Source organism: Oncorhynchus masou, chromosome 33, assembly GCF_036934945.1.
Source record: "Oncorhynchus masou masou isolate Uvic2021 chromosome 33, UVic_Omas_1.1, whole genome shotgun sequence".
NCBI lineage: Eukaryota > Metazoa > Chordata > Actinopteri > Salmoniformes > Salmonidae > Oncorhynchus > Oncorhynchus masou.
The window spans coordinates 39,010,739-39,031,167 of NC_088244.1; the positions used below are offsets into that span (position 1 = coordinate 39,010,739).

Consider the following 20,429-nt stretch of genomic DNA (forward strand, 5'->3'; position numbering starts at 1 on the left):
CTCAGAGCATGCGCTTACCAAATGTTTTCACTGATATTTTTAACCTCTCCCTTACCCAGTCTGTAATACCTACTTGTTTCAAGCAGACTAACATAGTCCCTGTGCACAAGAACGCCAAGGTAACCTGTCTAAATGTCTATTGTCCCGTTGCACTCACATCTGTAGCGCAGGAGGTCAGTGGCACCTTAATTGGGGAGGACAGGCTCGTGGTAATGACTGGAGCAGAATTAGTGGAATAGTACCAAATAAATCAAACACATGGTTTCCATTCACTCTGTTCCAACCATTATAATGAGCCGTCCTGTAGCCATAAAATGCTTTGAAAGGCTGGTCATGGCCTACATCAATACCATCACCCAGACACCCTGGACCCACTCCAATTCGCATACCGCCCAACAGATCCACAGATGATGCAATCTCTACTGCACTCAACACTGCCCTTTCCCACCTGGACAAAAGGAGCACATACTTGAGAATGCTGTTCGTTAACTACAGCTCAGCGTACACTGACCTTCAACACAGGGGTTTCTCAGGGGTGCATGCGTAGTCCCCTCCTGTACTCCATGTTTACCCACAACTGCGTGGCCCGCATGAATCCAACACCATCATTAATTTTGCCGACTACAGAACGGTGGTAGGCCTCATCACCAACGACGATGAGACAGCCTATAGGGAGGAGGTCAGAGACCTGGCAGTGTGCTGCCAGGACATAAACCTCTCTCTCAACATCAGCAAGACGAAGGAGCTAATTGTGGACTACAGGAAATGGAGGGCCGAGCACGCCCCCATTCACATTGACAGGGCTGTCATGGGGTGGGTCAAGAGCTTTAAGTTCCTCTGTGTCCACATTTCTAAGGACTTATCATGGTCCAAACACACGTGAAGAGGGCGTGAAAATAACTCCTCCCCCCCAGGAGGCTGAAAAGTTCTACAGCTTCACTCTTGAGAGCATCTTGGCTGCCTGCATCACCGCCTGGCATGGCAAATTATTTCCATCTGACCATAAGGCGCTGCAGAGGATAGTGTGTACGGCCCAGTACATCATTGTGGACTACTATACCTGGTGGTGTCAGAGGAAGTCCCTATTTATTGTCAAAGACTCCAGCCACCCAACTTAGACTGTTCTCTCTGCTATCACACAGCAAGCGGTACCAGAGTGTCAAGTCTGGGACCAAAAGGCTCTTGAACAGTTTCTACCCCCAAGCCATGACTGCTGAACAGTTAATCAATCGCTACCCTTTTTAGTTGCATTGAGCCCATTTTTATTTGCACTGACTCTCTTGCACCGGCTCTATGCACACTCACTGGATACTACCAACACACTCACACATATTACACTGACACACATGCATATTTATGCCACATACACACACACACACACATAGGCACACTTTCACACTCTTCGCATACGCTGCTGGTACTCTGTTTATTATCTATCCTGATTGCCTTGTCATTTTTACCCCTACCTGCATGTACATTACCTCAATTACTTCAACTACCTCGTACCCCTGCACATTGACTCGGTACTGATACCCCTTGTATACTGTTATACACTGATTGGACACAACATTAGGAACTGGTCTTTCCATTACGTAGACTAACCAGGTGAATCCAGGTGAAAATATGATCCCTTATTGATACACTTGTTAAATCCACTTTAATCTGTGTAGATGAAGGGAAGGAGAACCTTTAAAGAAGGATTTTTAAGCCTGGAGACAATTGAGACATGGAATGTGTAAATGTGCCATTTAGAGTGTGAATGGGCAAGACAAAAGATTAAATTGCCCTTTAAGCGGGGTAGGTGCCAGGCAGACCGGTTTGAGTGTGTCAAGAACTGTAATGCTGCTGGGTTTTTCATGCTCAACCATTTCCTGTGTGTATAAAGAATGGTCCACCACCCAAAGGATATCCAGCCAACTTGAAACTACTGTGGGAAGCATTGGAGTCAACATGCATCCCTGTGGAACGCTTTCGACACCTTGTGGAATCCATTCCCTGACGAATTGAGGCTGTTCTGAGTGCAAAATGGGTTGCAACGCAGTATTGGGACGGTGTTCCTAATATTTTGTACACTCAGTGTAGTCTCTTCATTGTAACTTTTTCCTTTTTTAAAATTTTTACTCTGCATTGTTGGGAAAGGGCTCGAAAAAATAAGCATTTCGTGGTAAAGTCTACACCTGTTGTATTCGCAGCATTTGACAAATAAAATGTTATTTAATTTTGCTTTGATAGCATTCCAATTTGTTCTGTGTTTTGGTTTATTATTTCCAGTGTGTCAAATAGTCATAATTGAGCTTTCTCAATATTTGGTTGGGTTTAATTGTGTTGCTGTCCTAGGGCTCTGTTGGGGTCTGTTTGTGTTTGTGAACAGAGCCCCAGAGTCAGCTGGCTGTGGGGACTCTTCTCAAGGTTAATCTCTCTGTAGGTGAGAGCTTTGTGGTGGAATGTGTTTGCATCGCATGTGGTGGAATGTGTGGGTTTTGTGTTGTACACACAGTATATTTTTGCAGAATTCTGCATGCAGTCTCGATTAGCTGTTTGTCCCTTGTCCCATTTTGTGAATTCTTGTTGGTGAGTGGACCTCAGACCTCGCAACCATAGAGGGCAATGGGTTCTATAACGGTTTGAAGTATTTTTTAGCTAGATTCTGATGTCAAGTTTTATGTTCCATTTGATGGCATAGAAGGCCCTTAGATCGTTCACAGCCTTGTGGTAGTTACCTGTGGCGTTGATGTTTAATCCGAGGTAGGTATAATTCTTTGTATGTTTTAGGGCAATAATGTCTAGATAGAATTTCTATTTGTTATCCTGGCAACCATACCTTTTTTGGAACACCATTATTTGAGTCTTACTGAGATTTACTGTCAGGGACCAGGTCTGACAGAATCTGTGTAGAAGATCTAGATGCTGCTGTAGGCCATCCTTGGCTGGGTACAGAAGCACCAGATCATCTGCAAACGGTAGACATTTGATTTCCGAGTCCCCCCCCCTCTCTCTTTCTTTCACTCTCTCTCTCACTCAATCAGTGCTCACTGTGACCAATAAAACGGACTGAATTAGAGGTGTGAATGTTTAAATGTTTAAATTAAATTGGGATCATTAACATTTAGAAAGAAATCCCTAACTGAAAAACAAAGATTCTTTTGTGTTGTTTTTTTCGCCGCAAAATTCAAATCACAGTGAAGTTATCACAAAACTACCACTAACTGTTACAGCGATGCTTGTACGAGCTTGAACCTAGTCGCAGAGAAACACAGCAAGCAGAAGTAAAGGTAAATTCAGCTCTTTACTTAGTCTTGACAAAAACAAGGCAAAAGCACAAGAGTGCACTAAGCAAAATATAAGACCAAAGCACAGATACAAGCAACTGAGGAACCTAAATATTTGAAGGTAATCAAAACCAGGTGAAACCAATAAGTAATAATTAGGGTAACCTGGAAACTAGAACACAAGGCAAGGGCGTCCTCCAGCGGTAACCCAAGGGAACAACAATCAAATAAACATAACCTGTGACAGGACCCCCCCACTCAAGGAATGGCTCCTGACATTCCACTAGGGGTAGCAGAGAGGCGAACTCCCGAATGAGTCCAGGATCCAGAATGTCCCAAGCCGGGATCCAGGATCCAGGATCACTCCTCAGGACCGTAACCCTCCCGGGCCGCGAGATACTGAGTCCCACGCCGGAACTGATGACTAGAAAGGATGTGTCACACAGTGTAGGCTGGCTGTCCCACTATCATGCGAGGCGGATGTGGAGGCCAAGTGGCCGGAACCAGAACTGAACACCACAGGCTTGAGTCTGGCGATGTGGAAGTTGGGATGAATCCTCATGGATCGGGGAAGATGAAGGCAATAGGCCACTGGATTGATGCACCGTAGAACCTTGAATGGCCCAACATACCGGGGTGCCAACTTCTTACATTCCATGTGTAGGGGCAGATCCCTAGGAGACAACCAGACCATCTGGCCTGGACGCAGGAGAAGGTGAGAACGGCGATGACGGTTGGCCTGTCGTTGAGCTCGAGCAGAGAACCTCAGTATCGCTGACCGAGCCCTTTTCCAGGTCTGGCGGCAACGAGAGATGGGACGTTCAGCGGATAGAACCGCCACTTCTATCTTCTGATCTGGAAGCAGAGGAGGCTGGTATCCGTACAGCACCTGGAATGGTGACAGGCCGGTGGAGGAACACTGGAGAGTGTTGTGTGCGTACTCCACCGAGGGAAGATGCTGACTCCAAGTGGCGGGGTTGGCAGACACACAGCACTGTAAGGCGGTCTCCAGATCCTGGTTCACCTGCTTGGCCGTTGGACTGAGGGTGATAGCCCTCAGTCAAACTGGCTGATGACCCCAAAAGGTTACAGAACGCCCTCCAGAATCTGGAGGCAAACTGGGGCCCCGGTCGGAGACGATGTCCAGAGGAAGTCTGTGAAGGCGGAAAACATGCTGAATGACTAGCTGAGCAGTCTCACGGGCAGATGGAAGCTTAAGCAGCGGAATGAAATGTGCCGTCTTGGAAAAGCGGTCCACAATGACCAGGATGACAGTGTGGCCTTCTGAGGATGGAACCTGTGATGGAATCCATAGAGAGATGAGACCAGGGTCGAGAAGGTGTTGGCAGCAGATGAAGAAGCAACCAGAGGCTGCTGACTAGGAGTCTTATTCCGGGCGCGTGTCAGACAGGGATCCACGAAGGTCCGAGTGTCCATCTCCGCCGAGGGCCACCAAAACCTCCTCCTCAAAAACTCTAGCGTTTGCTGCCCTCCCGGATGAGAGGTGAGACGTGATGAGTGAGCCCACTGTACCTTGGACCGTGCCCCAAGAGGAACAAAAAGTCTGTTAGAAGGACAGCCGTCGGGAACTGCCTCCCTATCTTGCACCTCCCTCACTACAGTCTCTATACCCCAGGACACCGGCACGAGGATGAGCGACTTGGGGATGATGGATCCAACTGGCCGATCCTCACTGTAGCTGGGGAACTGGCGAGACAGGGCATCCGGCTTCACGTTCTTAGAACCCGGGTGGTAAGATAACATGAATCTGAACCGAGTGAAGAAAAGAGCCCAACAAGCCTGTCGGAGATTGGGGCATCCTCCTGGATGTAGGCCAGGTTCTTGTGGTCCGTCTAAACCGTAAAAGGATGTTCCGAACCCTCCAACCAGGGCCGCCACTCCTCCGAAGCCAGTTTGACTGCAAGCAGCTCCCGATTGCCGACATCATAGTTCCTCTCCGCTGGAGTGAGACGTCTGGAGAAGAAGACACAGGCGTAAAGCTTTTGGTCTTTAGCTGAGACAGAACCGCACCCACGTCAACGTCAGAGGCATCCACCTCTACCACGAAGGGAAGAGAAGGATCTTCATGAACTAGAATGGTTGCAGAAAAAAAAGATTCTGGTCCTGGAACGCCCTCTCAGCAGCCGAGGTCCAGCTTACATGCCCAGCCTTACATGCCCTTGGTGAGCGCTGTCATTGGCACAGCCACAGAACTAAAGTCTCCGGTAGAAGTTAGCAAAACCCAAAACACGCTAGACTTGCTTGACAGTGCTGGGCCGCGGCCAGTTGACCACTGCTTCTACCTTTTGGGAGTCCATCCGTACACAGCCTTGAGACACAATGTACCCCAGGAAAGAGATCGGAGGAATGTGAAACTCACACTTCTCACATACAAGTGGTGAGAGAGGAGTCTTTGAAGGACCTGGCGTACATGTTGGACTTGTTCAACCATGGACATGTGGAAGATGAGGATGTCATCCAGGTATACAAACACGAACTGGTGAAGGAAGTTGCGTAGCAACTCATTTTTTTATTTTATAAACAAATACCTAACTGTTGCTAGCAGCAGCGTAGGCCCCCAACTACAAACATTAGATAGGAATCTTCATGCTAAAGAAGTGCCGATTACAGAAATGATTGCAGTTGATATGCAGCCATTGTCACTGGTAAAGGATGTCGGCTTCAGTGGCTGATGGCATATTTAGAACTATAGATGACAAGATGCCATTTTGAAAAACTGTGATGGTCTGGTTTGTACAATGATTGCTCTGCAAGTACAAAGCGCAAGCTCTCAATCACCCATATGGGGTGTTAACAATATTGTGGGATGACTATGAACATGCTGCCATACATCACTGCAACAAGTCGTCACACTGATGAGAAGTGGGACGTGAAGTTCCATGTACTGACAACTGAGAACATGGAGTAGAGGGACACAGCAGAGAGACTAAAAATGACATTAACTACCATCGTTGCTGAGTGGGTGGTGGACAGCAGTAAGGTAGCCTTGAGGAGATGCCTTCTGGTAGCCTGAAGTAGAACGGTATTGCCACCTAGTGGTCATACACAGCCCCATAACTGCATTAAGAATTCACATGTCATTTTATTATTTTGTTCTTATTGTTTAAACATTTAAATTATTTAAAAAAATGGTTGTTTAAATGTAAATGTTTGTTTTTTTGTCACATCCCTAGACTGAATCACCCTCCATAGGAAGGTTTCTTGATGGATCGACTACACTGGGCCACGGTAGAAATGTGGTAATGATGTTAACTAACCTAGAGACTGAACCAGGAACAGCTCACATTCTTCTCTAGTCCAGGGTCATTTTTTATTTTACCTTTATTTTACTAGGCAATTCTTACTTTCAATGATGGCTTAGGTACAGTGGGTTATCTGCCTTGTTCAGGGGCAGAATGGCAGATTTGTACCTTGTCAGCTTGGGGATTTGAACTTACAACCTTCCAGTTACTAGCCCAATGCTCTAACCACTAGGCTACCCTGCTGCCACCCCATCAGGCACCAAACTGAAGAAAACAGAAGGTACTGGCTGGATTTGTCCAATAACAAACACCCATCTGTGGTGGTGGTGATTACTAACTTCAAGACGTGGTTATGATGAGGATGACTTTACGGCTGGTAATTGGTAATTACTTTAATTAAAATTTGATCAAATGTGTGTGTGAGGTCTCCCGGGCTGATAAAGCATCTTCAGTACTCTCCCTTTCTACTCTTCCTCCTCATCCTCCTCCATAAAAAGTCCTCAGTGCTCTCCTCCTTCTAAACCTCGTCCTCAGGCTAAGACAAAGCCGGTGGACGAAACTCCTTCCTAACACGTACTGCTTAGTCATCGCTGTTAGATCTTATCAATCTGTAAAGTCACACGTGTAAAATGGGGTCTCCTCCAAGGCTGACTAAGCATCTTCTGCCCTCTCCTCCTCTATTAGTACTGTTTAGTCATCACTGCTAGACATCATCCCTTGAGCGAATACCAAGATGTCGGTTTACCGCAGTTTCCCGAAAAAAGTTTCCCCCAAAATTATTCCCTGGTTCTCGAGTTCTTGAGAGCACCCTGCGGACATTATAGGATTTCCACCATGTTCCGTGTTCCAGAACTTCCATTCTCATTTACATAATTGAAGGTGCATCCAAAATACACGATAAGCATGATTTGCACACATTCATATACTGATGAATAATGGGATGACACGCACTGCACTACACACGCACATGCACACACAGAGTGGTGCGAGTCATACAACCCATTCTCTGCAAACCTCACTGCCAGAAAGCAAGCACTCCCATTCACAATCTTCTCGCAAAGTACAAATTGTTCTGTCATATTTTGCGAGATGGACCATGGTCCAGCCAAAGACTCCCTCCGCCTGTAACTTCCACTCGGCCTTCTGTACCTTAAAGCTTTTACCCTGATTAAAACGAATGGACCTGATCCCTCCCTCCTTCTTTCCTTCTGCAGAGTTAAATGAGTGTGGAACCATCCATTTTCCTGTCCCACTTCACCCCTTCATAGACACCTCCTCTGTTCCCCACTCCCCCTTTCTTTCTCTCTCTATTTCTTTCTCTCTTTCTCCTGCTCACACGTTTTGGAGTGTCAATCCGTCATATCAGGCTCACTGGAACAAATGTGCTGTGAGACTTGGATCAAAATGCCGCCTGTTCACAAACACGCAGGTACACACGCACGGAAACACACACACACGCACGGAAACACACACACGCATGGAAAAACGCACACACATGCACGGAAACACATACATACGTGCACGGAAACACACACACACATACACACACACACACACTGGTTGGCAGAGCAAGCAGGCAGCAATGAGAGTCATAGAAGCAATCAGAGAGCAGCTAACAGTTGAGCTACACAGGGATTCTTGGAAATATTCTCTAAACTTTCACGCCTCTCTCTCTGTGTACTCTGCCTGACCATCTCTGTCTCCATCTCTCTCTCTTGTTTTTTGTCTGTCTGTCTGTCTGTTTCTCTCTCTTCCCCCCACACACACACTGTTCTCAAAAATAAAAAAATCCTCTTCTTGTGCAACCCTGCCTCTATGTTACACCAAACGCAATAATGCATGAAATGACTCAACCGTGTGTGGGTGAGCGCTATGTCTTACGCCATATTGTACTGTGAACCAAGCAGTGTTGAAGTGGAGTCGTCTGCTGTATACTGCTCTGTTCAGCTCGCTCCATATTGTCAAGACTTTATTTATATACCAATCAATAACACATGTTTCAGCCGAGGCAGGAAGATGAAGCTGCTGAAACACTCTATGGGTGCCCTACACTTCTAGAGCCTTTGATCAGTATTCTGTTCTGAAACACATGGGAACATAATTAACATTATAGATTGCAGTTGTCCTCTAGCTGCACACTTATACTTCAACTCTCCCACACAAACTAATCAGAACCCCGACTACTCACTCACATTTTGAGTTGTATTACCTTTTCTAACATTGTCCGGCCGATTTAAAGTTAAATGAACATTCCGTCATTGGGAAAAAAAGTACTCTCTAGAACCTTAAAGGGTTCTTCTGCTGTCCCCATAGGAGTACCCTTTGAAGAACCCTTTAGGGTTCCAGGTAGAACCCGTTTGGGTTCCTTCTTGAACCCTTTCCACTGAGGATTCAATATGGAACCCACTAGGGGCCTCCTATGGGGACAGCCGAAGAACCCCTATGGAAACCTTTTTTTGAAGGGTGTATATGAAGTAGCCTGAGGTTCCCCTCTATCTCTATGTAACCTGAACACTTTGTCCTACAATAGCGTACCTTGCCAAAAAACCTATTAAAATATTAATGGGCCGACCACACCTCATTGACCTGCATTGCAATGACACACTTGCTGCTTGACTTTGCAATGAGGGTTCTCGCCTTGAGCCATAGTCAATGAAGGTTGGCACTGACAGACTTACAGACATCTCTCTAGGTCTACAATACACCATCCAGGCCAGGGGGGGCGAACTCATCTGGCCTTGCAGACAGGGTTGTTGGGTTGGGCTCAAATCCATTTATATTTGAGTCAATTTACAAAGTAAACTGAAATTCCAATTCCAAGTTGTTGTCATAGAGAACCATTGGTGAGAATTGGAATTTCAGTTTACTTCCTGAATTGACGGAATTGAAATGAAATGAACTTCATTCAAGCGTGGTCTTACTGTCCCTGCTTGCTGAAGAGAGGGTCCTAGTTGAAACCGATACAGCTTTGTTCACAGCTCTATTGACTGTTGTTTTTGTAATATATCATTAACCAATAGGGCTATTATACTGTCCTACTGCACGTGCCAGGAAACTGACCCTCTTAAACTTGGTTTAAGCTTCTCTAGTGGCTGTGAGTTATTTACTCTGAAAAATAAGAACCTTACAAGGTCATGCAAGTTACTTGTTTTTGTTGACGTCAAAAACAACATAAAAAAATGTCAAGTAAATTATATGGGGAGAAATTTGCCCAAGTAATATCACATTAGCCTATGTTTGTTTAGACCTCTGCCTTATATCCATAAATGAACACAGAACATAGAACACATAAGCAAGGTTTGGAACCGGTTCAGGGAACAGAACCGAAAACTGGAAAATAACTACATTTGGTAACACTTCCTTTTAATTACATGTGTAATTACACTACAACAAGTATTGTAGTTAACGTAACGACTCATAGTTACTTCAGGCACAGTTTGCCGGCCCTTAATGAACAACACCCATGCCAATATATCCTCTAAACACCAGCTTCGAGGACATTATCACTTTGCCAACATATTCAAATAATGTTTGACATACTTTTATTAAAAACTTGATTTTTATGAATTTACTCATACTATTTCATCCTTCCAAAAGATATAGTCCCGACACAAATCTAGCATTGCCAGAGACGTGACCCAGTTGCAGACTTTTTGTTTAGTATATATGGACGCGACAGTCTTTTGTTCTAAATATTCCATTGCCATACTGGCTGGCAACGTTCTTATATCTTGCTTGCTAGCTAGCCAACTACGGCAAACTTACAGTCCCGTCAAAAATTGCAGCAAAGTAGCTGCATTTGCATTTGTTTAAGATGTTTTCTATTGACATTTAATTGGATACATCCATAACAATGAGCTAATGATGTGCGATTTTGCCTGGCATAGACAATGTACACACTCGTCAGGACACTGTTGTTCAGAGGAGCTAGCCAACAACACAGCTAACATAATCACTTCAAACTGAAGTTCAATTTCCCTTTTTTGTATTGGTATTTCTTTGTATATATCCATAAAAATGATGCCAGCTGATTCATGATTTCGACTGGCTGAGAAACGCTGCCTGTCTGTCTCATCCAGATTCCAGACATGGTCAATACTATGGGACAACTGGAGATAGAATTTTAATATTTAAACAATGTTGCAAATGTCAGAGAGACAGACAGCAAGGTTCATACAAATCTCCGCTGTTGAAGTCTAAAAGAATGTGAGATAATGTCTTGTGGGGATCAAGTTTATAAATTGCCTGGTTGGGCTGATGAGACAGTGGATTGTGCAGTGAGATTGAACAGAGTAAATAGGCATTTTAGCATCATAGATTTAGCCGGTAGTAACTTGTTGAATAGACACTGGCTGGAATGTGGTTTTAACCAATCAGCATTTAGGATTCGACCCACCCGTTATATAAAATGTGATAACAACATGTAATTGGTATTAATCCCAGATAAGGAATAAGACACTATTTGAAAGCACATGTAATGTTTGCCTAAGTACAATGTAATTACTAGTTGTTATTCATGTTTTAGCTAGTTACTTGTAACTAATGTGTACCTTTACAGTACATTACCCATTCTGACAACCTGGCCCTCAATTTAAACCTTGTGGATGCGAGATCCAAGTGGGAGAATAAATACACTAGTACACCACATATCTGCATAAGTACAATGTTATTACTAGGTGTTATACAGGATTTGTCTAGTTATAATGAAGTGTATATTGAGGGGTACCTACTTTAATTATAATGTACCGATAGCCAGTGGTCGAAAAAGTACCCAATTGTCATACATGAGTAGAAAATTCAAGACACCTTAATAGAAAATCACTGAAGTAAAAGTAGAAATAATTTCACATTCCTTATATTAAGCAAACCAGATGGTACAATACAAAAAAAACATTTTTATGGATAGCCTCCAACACTCCAACATAATTTACAAACACAGCATCTGTTTAGTGATTCCGCCAGGTCAGAGGGAGTAGGGACGACCAGGGATGTTCCCTTGATAAGGGTGTGAATTGGACGATTTTCCTGTCATGCTAAGCATTCAACATGTAATGAGCACTTTTGGGAAAATGTTTTAAGCAAAAATTACATTATTTTCTTTAGAACTGTAGTGGAGTAAAAGTAAAAGTAGTAAAGTAAGGTACAGATACCCCAAAATACCACTTAATTAGTACTTTAAAGAATTTTTACTCTCAAACTTTTGTATTATTTCAGCCAGTTGTTTTAAAATTGGTTCTCATGAGCCAAAAGTGGTCTCCGTTTTTTTGTGTACTATGTCATCAAATTGTGTACTATGTCATCCCTTTTGTATGATACTTTACGTCCTTTTTGGGTTCAATTCGTATGATATAGTTGTGCTTAAGATCCTGGAGTGCATCTTTAAGTACTGGTACTTTAGTTTACACCCCTGCTGATATCACAGGGTTTGTGCAAGCTGAAATATGGTGTGTTTGGATGCTATGTTTTAGCCAACTGAGAACCAATCTCCTCACTGACACAACTGTGCTTAGATCACCAGGTAGTAAGTTCACTTTGGTTGTTTTGTTTACAAGTTTAGCGAGCTGGCTAACGCTGCTGGCAAGTACTGAGCTAGCCCAGCTAGCTAGTTGGCTAATATCGTTAAGTATACATACTTTTGTAATCGGTTAAATAGGAGGACATATAGAATTTAAAGCCTTTCTGGTAATTCTGTGGTCATTGTTTATGGTCAACTTCGGCAACTCCTGAAGGCACCAAGAGAAAACCTCCGGCTGCACCGGAAATAGTGGGTATTGTTTAATTAATACAAAAGTAACATTCTGCAAAGTAGCTTATAAAGGGTTCTGGAGTCTGATTGCCAGTCAAGGTCAAGCTTCTGTTTGGGAAGCTCATGGGAGCTTATGAGTGTAATGGCAAAAAAGTTTCACAAACTGTTCACATCAAAAAAATTGTTTCAATTGTTAAATCATTTAACGGTGTGAGTTCAGGTTGGCCTTCGCGCTTCAGAAAACAAAGGAAAAGAGGTGTGCTCAACAACAATGACAAAAATCATGATAATGGCTTACCAAGAAAAACTAATTTGAGGTAAAAAGGAGTTGGAGCACAACAAAAAAAGGCAGAAATGTATGTATTTTTGCTCACTTTAATCCATTGTACAGGATGCAAACAGGTGACTGACGTTTCAATGTCAAGCTGACATCTTCCTCAGAGTGACCTGACCATTGCACTTACAGTAGCTCCTATTTATAGCCAAGTGGGCCATTGAGACACAACAATATAAAACAAAATTGTAATAATAATATTGTATGTTTCTAGGTAAAAGGCAATTTATAGCACAATGTTTGTGAAATTTGGACGTGTTCTACAAAGCACAGGGAGGAAGGTGCTTTGTAAACATAGAACACGTCCAAATTTCACCAAGAGTAACACTGTGGATTCAAAGGGGCTAAACAATGATTTTTCACTGTCCTCATTTCTATAATGTTTGTTGTCATGAATTTTTGGTTCTCTGTGTCTCCGGATCCACAGACACCCAAATTTAATTCGGAAATTATTCAGACCCCTTGACTTTTTCCACATTTTGGTACAGCCTTATTCTAAAATAGATTAAATAAATAAAACATCTAATCAATCTACGCACGATACCCCATAATGACAAAGTGAAGTGGTGCTTCCTGTTTCCATTGATCATCCTTGTGATTTTTCTAGGACTTGATTGGAGTCCACCTGTTGTAAATTCAATTGATTGGACATGATTTGGAAAGGCACACACCGGTCTATATAAGGTCCCACAATTGACAGTGTATGTCAGAGAAAAGACCATGCCATGAGGTCGAAGGGATTGTCCGTAGGGCTCCGAGACAGAATTGTGTCGAGGCACAGATCTGGGGAAGGGTACCAAAACATTTCTGCAGCATTGAAGGTCCCCAAGAACACAGTGACCTCCAACATTCTTAAATGGAAGAAGTTTGTAACCACCAAGACTCTTCCTAGAGCTGGCCGCCCGGCCAAACTGAGCAATCGGGGGAGAAGGCCTTGGTCTGGGAGGTGACGAAGATCCGATGGTCTGACATAGCTCTAGAGTTCCTCTGTGGAGATCGGAGAACCTTCCAGAAGGACAACAATCTCTGCAGCACTCCACCAATCAGGCCTTCATTGTAGAGGAGCCAGACGGAAGCCACTTCTCTGTAAAAGGCACATGACAGCCCGATTTGAGTTTGCCGAAAGGCACCTAAAGACTCTCAGACCATGAGCAACAAGATTCCCTGGTTTGATGGAACCAAGATTGAACTTGTTGGACTGAAAGCCAAGCGTCACATCTGGAGGAAACCTGGCACCATCCCTACAGTGAAGCATGGTGGTGGCAGCATCATGCTGTGGGGGTGTTTTCCAGCGGCAGGGACTGGGAGACTCGTCAGGATTCAGGCAAAGATCTATGGAGCAAAGTACAGAGAGATCCTTGATGAAAGCCTGTTTCAGAGCCATCAGGACCCCAGACTGGGGCGAAGATTCACCTTCCAACAGGACAACGACCCTAAGCACACAGCCAAGACAATGCAGGAGTGACTTTGGGTCAAGTCTCAAAGTCCTTGAGTGGCCCAGCCGGCCGAACCCGATCGAACATCTCTGGAGAGACCTGAAAATAGCTGCAGCAACGCTCCCTATCCAACCTGACAGAGCTTAAGGATCTGCAGAGAAGAATGGGAGAAACTCTCCAAATACAGGTGTGCCAAGCTTGTAGCGTCATACCCAAGAAGACTCAAGGCTGTAATTGCTGCCAAATGTGCACCAACTAAGTTCTCAGTAAAGGGTCTGAATACTTATATAAATGTGATATTTATTTGTATATAACTTAGCAACCAAGAAACCAAAACATTTTTGCTTTGTCCTTGTGTGTAGATTGGTGAGAAAATGTTTTTTAAATATTTTTTTTGAATAAGGCTGAAACCTAACAAAATGTGGAAAATGTCAAGGGGTCTGAATACTTTCCAAAGGCACTGTATACACATAATGTGACATAGTAAGCAATTTTCGTGGACCACTTTTTGTATACAAAAGTACCGGAGAATCTCTTTAATAATAAACAACCATTCATAAGGATGGTCATCAACATAAATGCAATTTTATGTTGGAAAATTTCAATGTTGTATTATTATTTAGATGAAAGATATGGAAAGCCATTTTTGATTAAGCTGTCCCCAACAATTTGTTTTTATTTTGGTCGACAGAGAAGTCATCTGTAATTTCGACCAATCGATTAATCAAAATGTTGAAACGTGCATTTTTCCATATATAAACACCCGATGTGTTTGAATAAAATATATGCCCTGAGCTTGTCTGATTCTTTAAGCACACTGTTTGATTAAATAATTAAGACACACAAATGACTCAAGCGGGAGGGAGTCCGATGGCCACACTGTAAAAAAAGAAAATGAAGACAAGAGTCCCTGTGTGACTGGAACACGTTGTCTCTCTCTCCTCCCTGCTGCATCGAACAGGCTCCACAGCACAGCAAGTGTTTACCACACTGTCCATGCTGAAGCTGCAACATAATTACAGCCATTTAGTTTCTTAACTTTTCATTCAGAGAAAAAAGTATGTTACCGAAATACCTTATTTGTTTTGGAAAAACTTTCCCTATTCCCTCAACTCTTGCCCTCTTTACGTGAAACATGTTTGCATCACATGCACGTGACCAATAGGGCTTGACCATTAGGGCTTGACCTATAGCCTATCATAATGACATCTTGTCACGCCCTGACCTTAGAGAGCCTTTTTATTTCTCTATTTGGTTAGGTCAGGGTGTGATTTGGGTGGGCATTCTAGTTTTCTATTTCTTTGTTGGCCGGGTAGGGTTCCCAATCAGAGGCAGCTGTCTATCGTTGTCTCTGATTGGGAATCATACTTAGGCAGCCTGTTTTCCACCCTAGTTTGTGAGATCTTGTCTTTGTATAGTTGCTGTTTAGCGCTACAGAGCTTTACGTTTGTTTATATTTTGTTGGTTTTTGGTGTTCATTTAATAAAGTACGATGAACACTTTCCACGCTGCGCTTTGGTCTCACTCATTCAACGACGGATGTAACAGAAGATCCCACCACCAAGTGACCAAGCAGCATGCCCAGGAGTAGAGGACATCCTGGACCTGGGAGGAGTTAATGGCAGGGGACAAGACCCTGCCATGGAATCAGGCAGAGGCAGCTAGAGAGGAAGGCCCCAACATTTGGGGGGGGGGGGCACACGGAGTGGTCAGGGAGTCGAGTGAGGAGCTCGATTCCGGAGAGAGGTGCGCATCTGGCCTCCGGTGCGCATCCCCAGTCCGGTACATCCTGTGTCTCCTTCACGTACTCGCTTTAGAGACCATGTGACTGTTCAGGCACCATGTTATGCGGTTCTACGCACCGTGTCTCCAGTGCGCCTTCACAGCCCAGTGCGTCCTGTGCCAGCACCCCTCACTTGCCGGGCTAAAGTGAGCATCCAGCCAGGACGGGTTGTGCCAGCTCTACGCTCCAGAACTCCAGTGCGCCTCCACAGTCCAGTACGTGCTGTGCCTCCTCCCCACACTCGTCCTGAGGTGTGTGTCATCAGCCCGGTGCCACCTGTACCGGTCCCACGCATCAGGCCTCCAGTGCGCCTCCACAGTCCAGACAGTTCCCAGTCCAGAGCTTCCGTCGACAGTTCCCAGTCCAGAGCTTCCGGTGACAGTTCCCAGGCCAGAGCTTCTGGTGACAGTTCCCAGTCCGGAACCTCCAACGACGGTCCACAGTCCGGAACCTCCTACGACGGTCCACGGTCCAGAACCGCCTATGACGATCCACGGTCCGGAACCTCTTGAGACGGTCCGCGGCCTGGCTCCTCCTGCGATGGTCGGCAGTTCGGAGCCTCCGGCGACGGTCGGCAGTCTGGTTCTTCCGGCGATTATCTACGGTCCGGAGCCTCCAGCGACGATCCATGGTTCGGTTCCACGGAAGCGGAGGGATCAGCAAGCGGAGCGGGGTCTACGCCCTGAACCGGAGCCGCCACCAAGGCTAGATGCCCAACCGGACCCTCCCTCATAGAGTCAGGTTTTGCGGCCGGAGTCCGCACCTTTGGGGAGGGGGGTACTGTCATGCTCTGATCTTAGAGAGCCTTCTTATTTCTCTGTTAGGTCAGGGTGTGATTTGGGTGGGCATTCTAGTTTTCTATTTCTTTGTTGGCCGGGTATGGTTCCCAATCAGAGGCAGCTGTCTATCGTTGTCTCTGATTGGGAATCATACTTAGGCAGCCTGTTTTCCACCCTAGTTTGTGAGATCTTGTCTTTGTATAGTTGCTGTTTAGCGCTACAGAGCTTTACGTTCGTATGAACACTTTCCACACTGCGCTTTGATCTCACTCATTCAACGACGGACGTAACACATCTATAAATTGGTTATAACAAACTCGAACACCGTAACATGTGACAGCAAAATGGATCCGGAGGACGTGAAAAAGAAACTTGAAACGGGTGTATGTTTTCTGGTTTTTCAGGAGGGAATGTGGAAGTCAGATGTGTGGAATTTAGACTTAGTTGTGGAAATTACTGGCGCTCCAGAAAAAGGAGGGTATAGGAGGAAGTGTTGAGTGAGTATTGTGTGCCAAACAACTGCTGTTGGATTACAATATTATACTTTTTTCAAAACCATTTGGAACAGTGTAAACAAGACAAAATTAATTAGTAGTGTATCAGAGAGTCTGTTATAACGAGAGGAAAATATATATAAAGCCTTTATTACAGCAAAGACCTAAAACATTTACATGCATTCATGAATTGCGGTTTATTTTCTGTACGGAGCTACTTATCCAAAGCTTCCTTTACTTCATTTTAAAACTAAAATGCTTGATTGCATTACAAAGTATGAATGACTTGTATGCTGTGTGATGACATGAATGAATGATTGATTGATACAGTAGCCTAAATATTGAAATATAGGTGTGTTACGGTATTAAGATGAAACCGGACACACTCTTCGGACTGTAGCTCGATGGTGGTTATACAAGGCTATTACTGTAAGACACCTACTAATGATAATGACATTACTTATTATAATGATGATCATAATAATAATAGTAATAATAATAATAAGAAGGAGATCAAGAAAAAGTGGGGTATAGGAGGGAGAGCTGCGTACATATTGCGTGTGACAAACAGGTGCAGTTAGATTACAATATTATTTTTTCTGCCCGTTTGTAACAGTGTAAACACAAAATAAATGATAAATAATATCAAGAGAGTCTGTTCTAATGAAAAACAATTGTAATGCCTTTATCACAGCACTGCAAAGATGAAAAAGAGACGAATTTGTGAAATGGCTTTATCCAAAATTTTGCAGTTGTGTGAGGCTTGGTGCTCACCGGATTCAGTAGGCTTTTAACACAAACACGAACAAGCAACAGAGGCAGGATCTGTCTTATTTCTGTAGATTATATATGGATGATTTATAAAGCCAGGCATGTTTAATAGTTAGGCTATTGATTATAGACCTAATTAAGTTGGTTTCCTCTCTACTCAATTTTCTTAGACAATTTTGTCAAGAGCTGTTTCCTCGTCTCCTCACTCCGCTGCAGGGGGCTGCATTGTTCTCAACACTAATATGCGGGTTAACTTCGCTATTATGCACGTAGCAACATATAGGGAAAGGCACCAATTCAACGGTTCACTGAAGATTATGTTTAAGAACCATAGACAGCGCTGGAGGTAGTGCATTTGTTATAAAATAACATTATATTTATTAGTGTTGCACCATTATTCTTACATGATATAACCAATTGCAATTTCAGTAGCACATGTCTTAGGGTGATGGACTGTGCCATCCACATGGCCTCCGTAATGGATTAGTCCACAGAGACAGGCACGAATCAGACATGTTACTTTTTTTGGATAATTTGCAACTGCTCAACTTAAGAAATCTCGATCGACAAACAGCCTATTGACCAAACTATCGACCAGTCGACTAAATGGATTCAGCCTCAGTTTTTGATTTTGTCTGTGTATAATCTATACTTTATGAGTGTATATTTGAATAATTATCCGGGTTCATACATCTATTAATTAGCATCAAGAGAGTTTTGGTCAGTGTGACAGAATGTAGGCTAGGCACGTAACACACCAGAAGAGAAGAACAAAACCAAGATGAGTATAAATCTTCTCTCCCTTCTCCCTGCCTCAGTCTCGGCTCTCACCTTTTTGTCAGTGCATGGTCAACCTCTTCATGCGTGTCCTGCTACAGCAGTTGAAGGAAGGAGAGAGAAATGGTTGTAGTCATAACCACAGCCTACAAAAACGTAATGAAAAGTACAGAAAGGTCCACACCCTATATGCTCTTTATATCACCTTAAATGCAAACATTTTAAACGTTCTTCATTAGTCAAATATTGTCATTAAAGGTGAAATACGGAGCATATAGCGTGCTGGCCTTTCTGGTTTTCTCAGGAAAGGAGAGAGACTCATTATTTTCCATAAAAATGTGTTAGACTGATGACTGGCTGGTCTAAACGCAGTGGCAATTCCCAGGACCAGGAGCTCCCATAAGAATCCCTACATACACAGTTACTGACCTTGGATTGGTCAGTTTACAAGGAATGAACAAACTGAGATGTGGCAAGTGTGGCAAGAGTGTTGACATATAGGCTAGGTACATATAGCATAATTTTGTTGACTTTCTGCATCTGAATGTCTATAGGCTAGCATGTTTATCACAAAGCTTTTAGTATAATCTTATCTCATTTTGCCTGTCATCATGCTTCACACACACACACACACGCTCACTGAATATTTATTGTTGTAAACTGCCATGCTCAGACAAATGCACAGCTACTGTAACATATGAGGATTAAAAAAAATACATATGTTTACACCGGATAGGCGCTGTGAAATGTGTTGTTTTACTTGGTCATAATGTTACAAGGAAAAGTAAAAAGGTAGCTAGCTACAAACGCTCAAGTGAGTTAAAAGGTAAAGTACAGTACTTACTTTTGCTTGTGGTGCTCTTCAGTGATGTTTCACAAAGGTGTCAGAATCCTCACTGAAATTCACATCTTTGGTCCTCCAGTTCAACACTGAAGCCCATGCATTTCCATTGTGTCTGTGTTTGTGTCAGAATCAGAGAATCCGTTTGTCTATTTACTCTAATGTAGATTAAGAGACCTGTGTTAGAACTGTCTGTGTGATCTAAATTTGTAGAGAGCTTGTTGAGTGTATGAGGCTGAAGTGAAATCAGTGTGAATATTGTATGTCTGTACTGTATTTGCCAGGTTGTGTGGTTGATGGTATGTCGTTGCTGTGTAGTTCACAAGAGTCTGTGAGAGTAATCCATTAGTTCACCATGTGTTTCCGTGCTCCCTCTCTTCTCTGCTATTTCTGAGTGCCTCTACTCACTGACAGGACTGAATTTGAGCTCCGTCTGCTCTTACCATCCCTCCTTCCCCCTCACCCTCCCTCCCTCTCCTCCCCCTTCCCCTTCCTCTTGGCTCAAACTAGCCTGTCCTCTAGAACGGGAGGAGGAATTAACAGCCAGAAGGAAGGGTAGCCAATGTTATTATACATACCTATGAACTCTCAGAGAGAGCTGGAGAGAGAGAGATACTGCATTGTAATAGGCTAGATTGACTGTACTGTATGTAGCCTATAGTGTTGTTGTTATGGGATGGAGAAGAGAGAGAGAGAGAGACAGGAGAAACATCCAACCATAGGAAAAAATAGACTTTACTGAGTAAGGTGTTGTTACGTTGTTGTTATGTGATTACTGAGTCATTGGCATTTACTGTTGTTTTCACGCCAGCTCATCCTTTAATTCCTCCTTTGTAAACAACATTGTTACTTAACAGGTAAAACCTGTGATCTCTTTATGGGGTTTCCTGGAGTGGCCTGTTGGTCATGAATACCACAGTCTATGACTAACTATTG

At 43.7% G+C, this 20,429-nt stretch overlaps 1 protein-coding gene across 5 annotated transcripts in view; it reads right to left on the reverse strand.

Moving 5' to 3' along the window:
• LOC135528508 (vasopressin V2 receptor-like) overlaps positions 1 to 19,969 on the reverse strand; it is a 49,358-nt gene extending 29,389 nt beyond the window's left edge. For 3 of the 5 annotated variants that reach the window (XR_010453552.1, XM_064957632.1, XM_064957634.1), the window contains exons 1-2: positions 19,497 to 19,969; positions 18,707 to 18,747 (exon numbers count right to left, since the gene is read on the reverse strand). The gene's annotated coding sequence lies outside the window, so the exon portion shown is untranslated. The remainder of the gene's footprint in view (positions 1 to 18,706; positions 18,748 to 19,496) is intronic. The other 2 variants (XM_064957633.1, XM_064957635.1) reach the window with 2 other exon arrangements.
• Between the last annotated feature and the right edge of the window lie 460 nt (positions 19,970 to 20,429).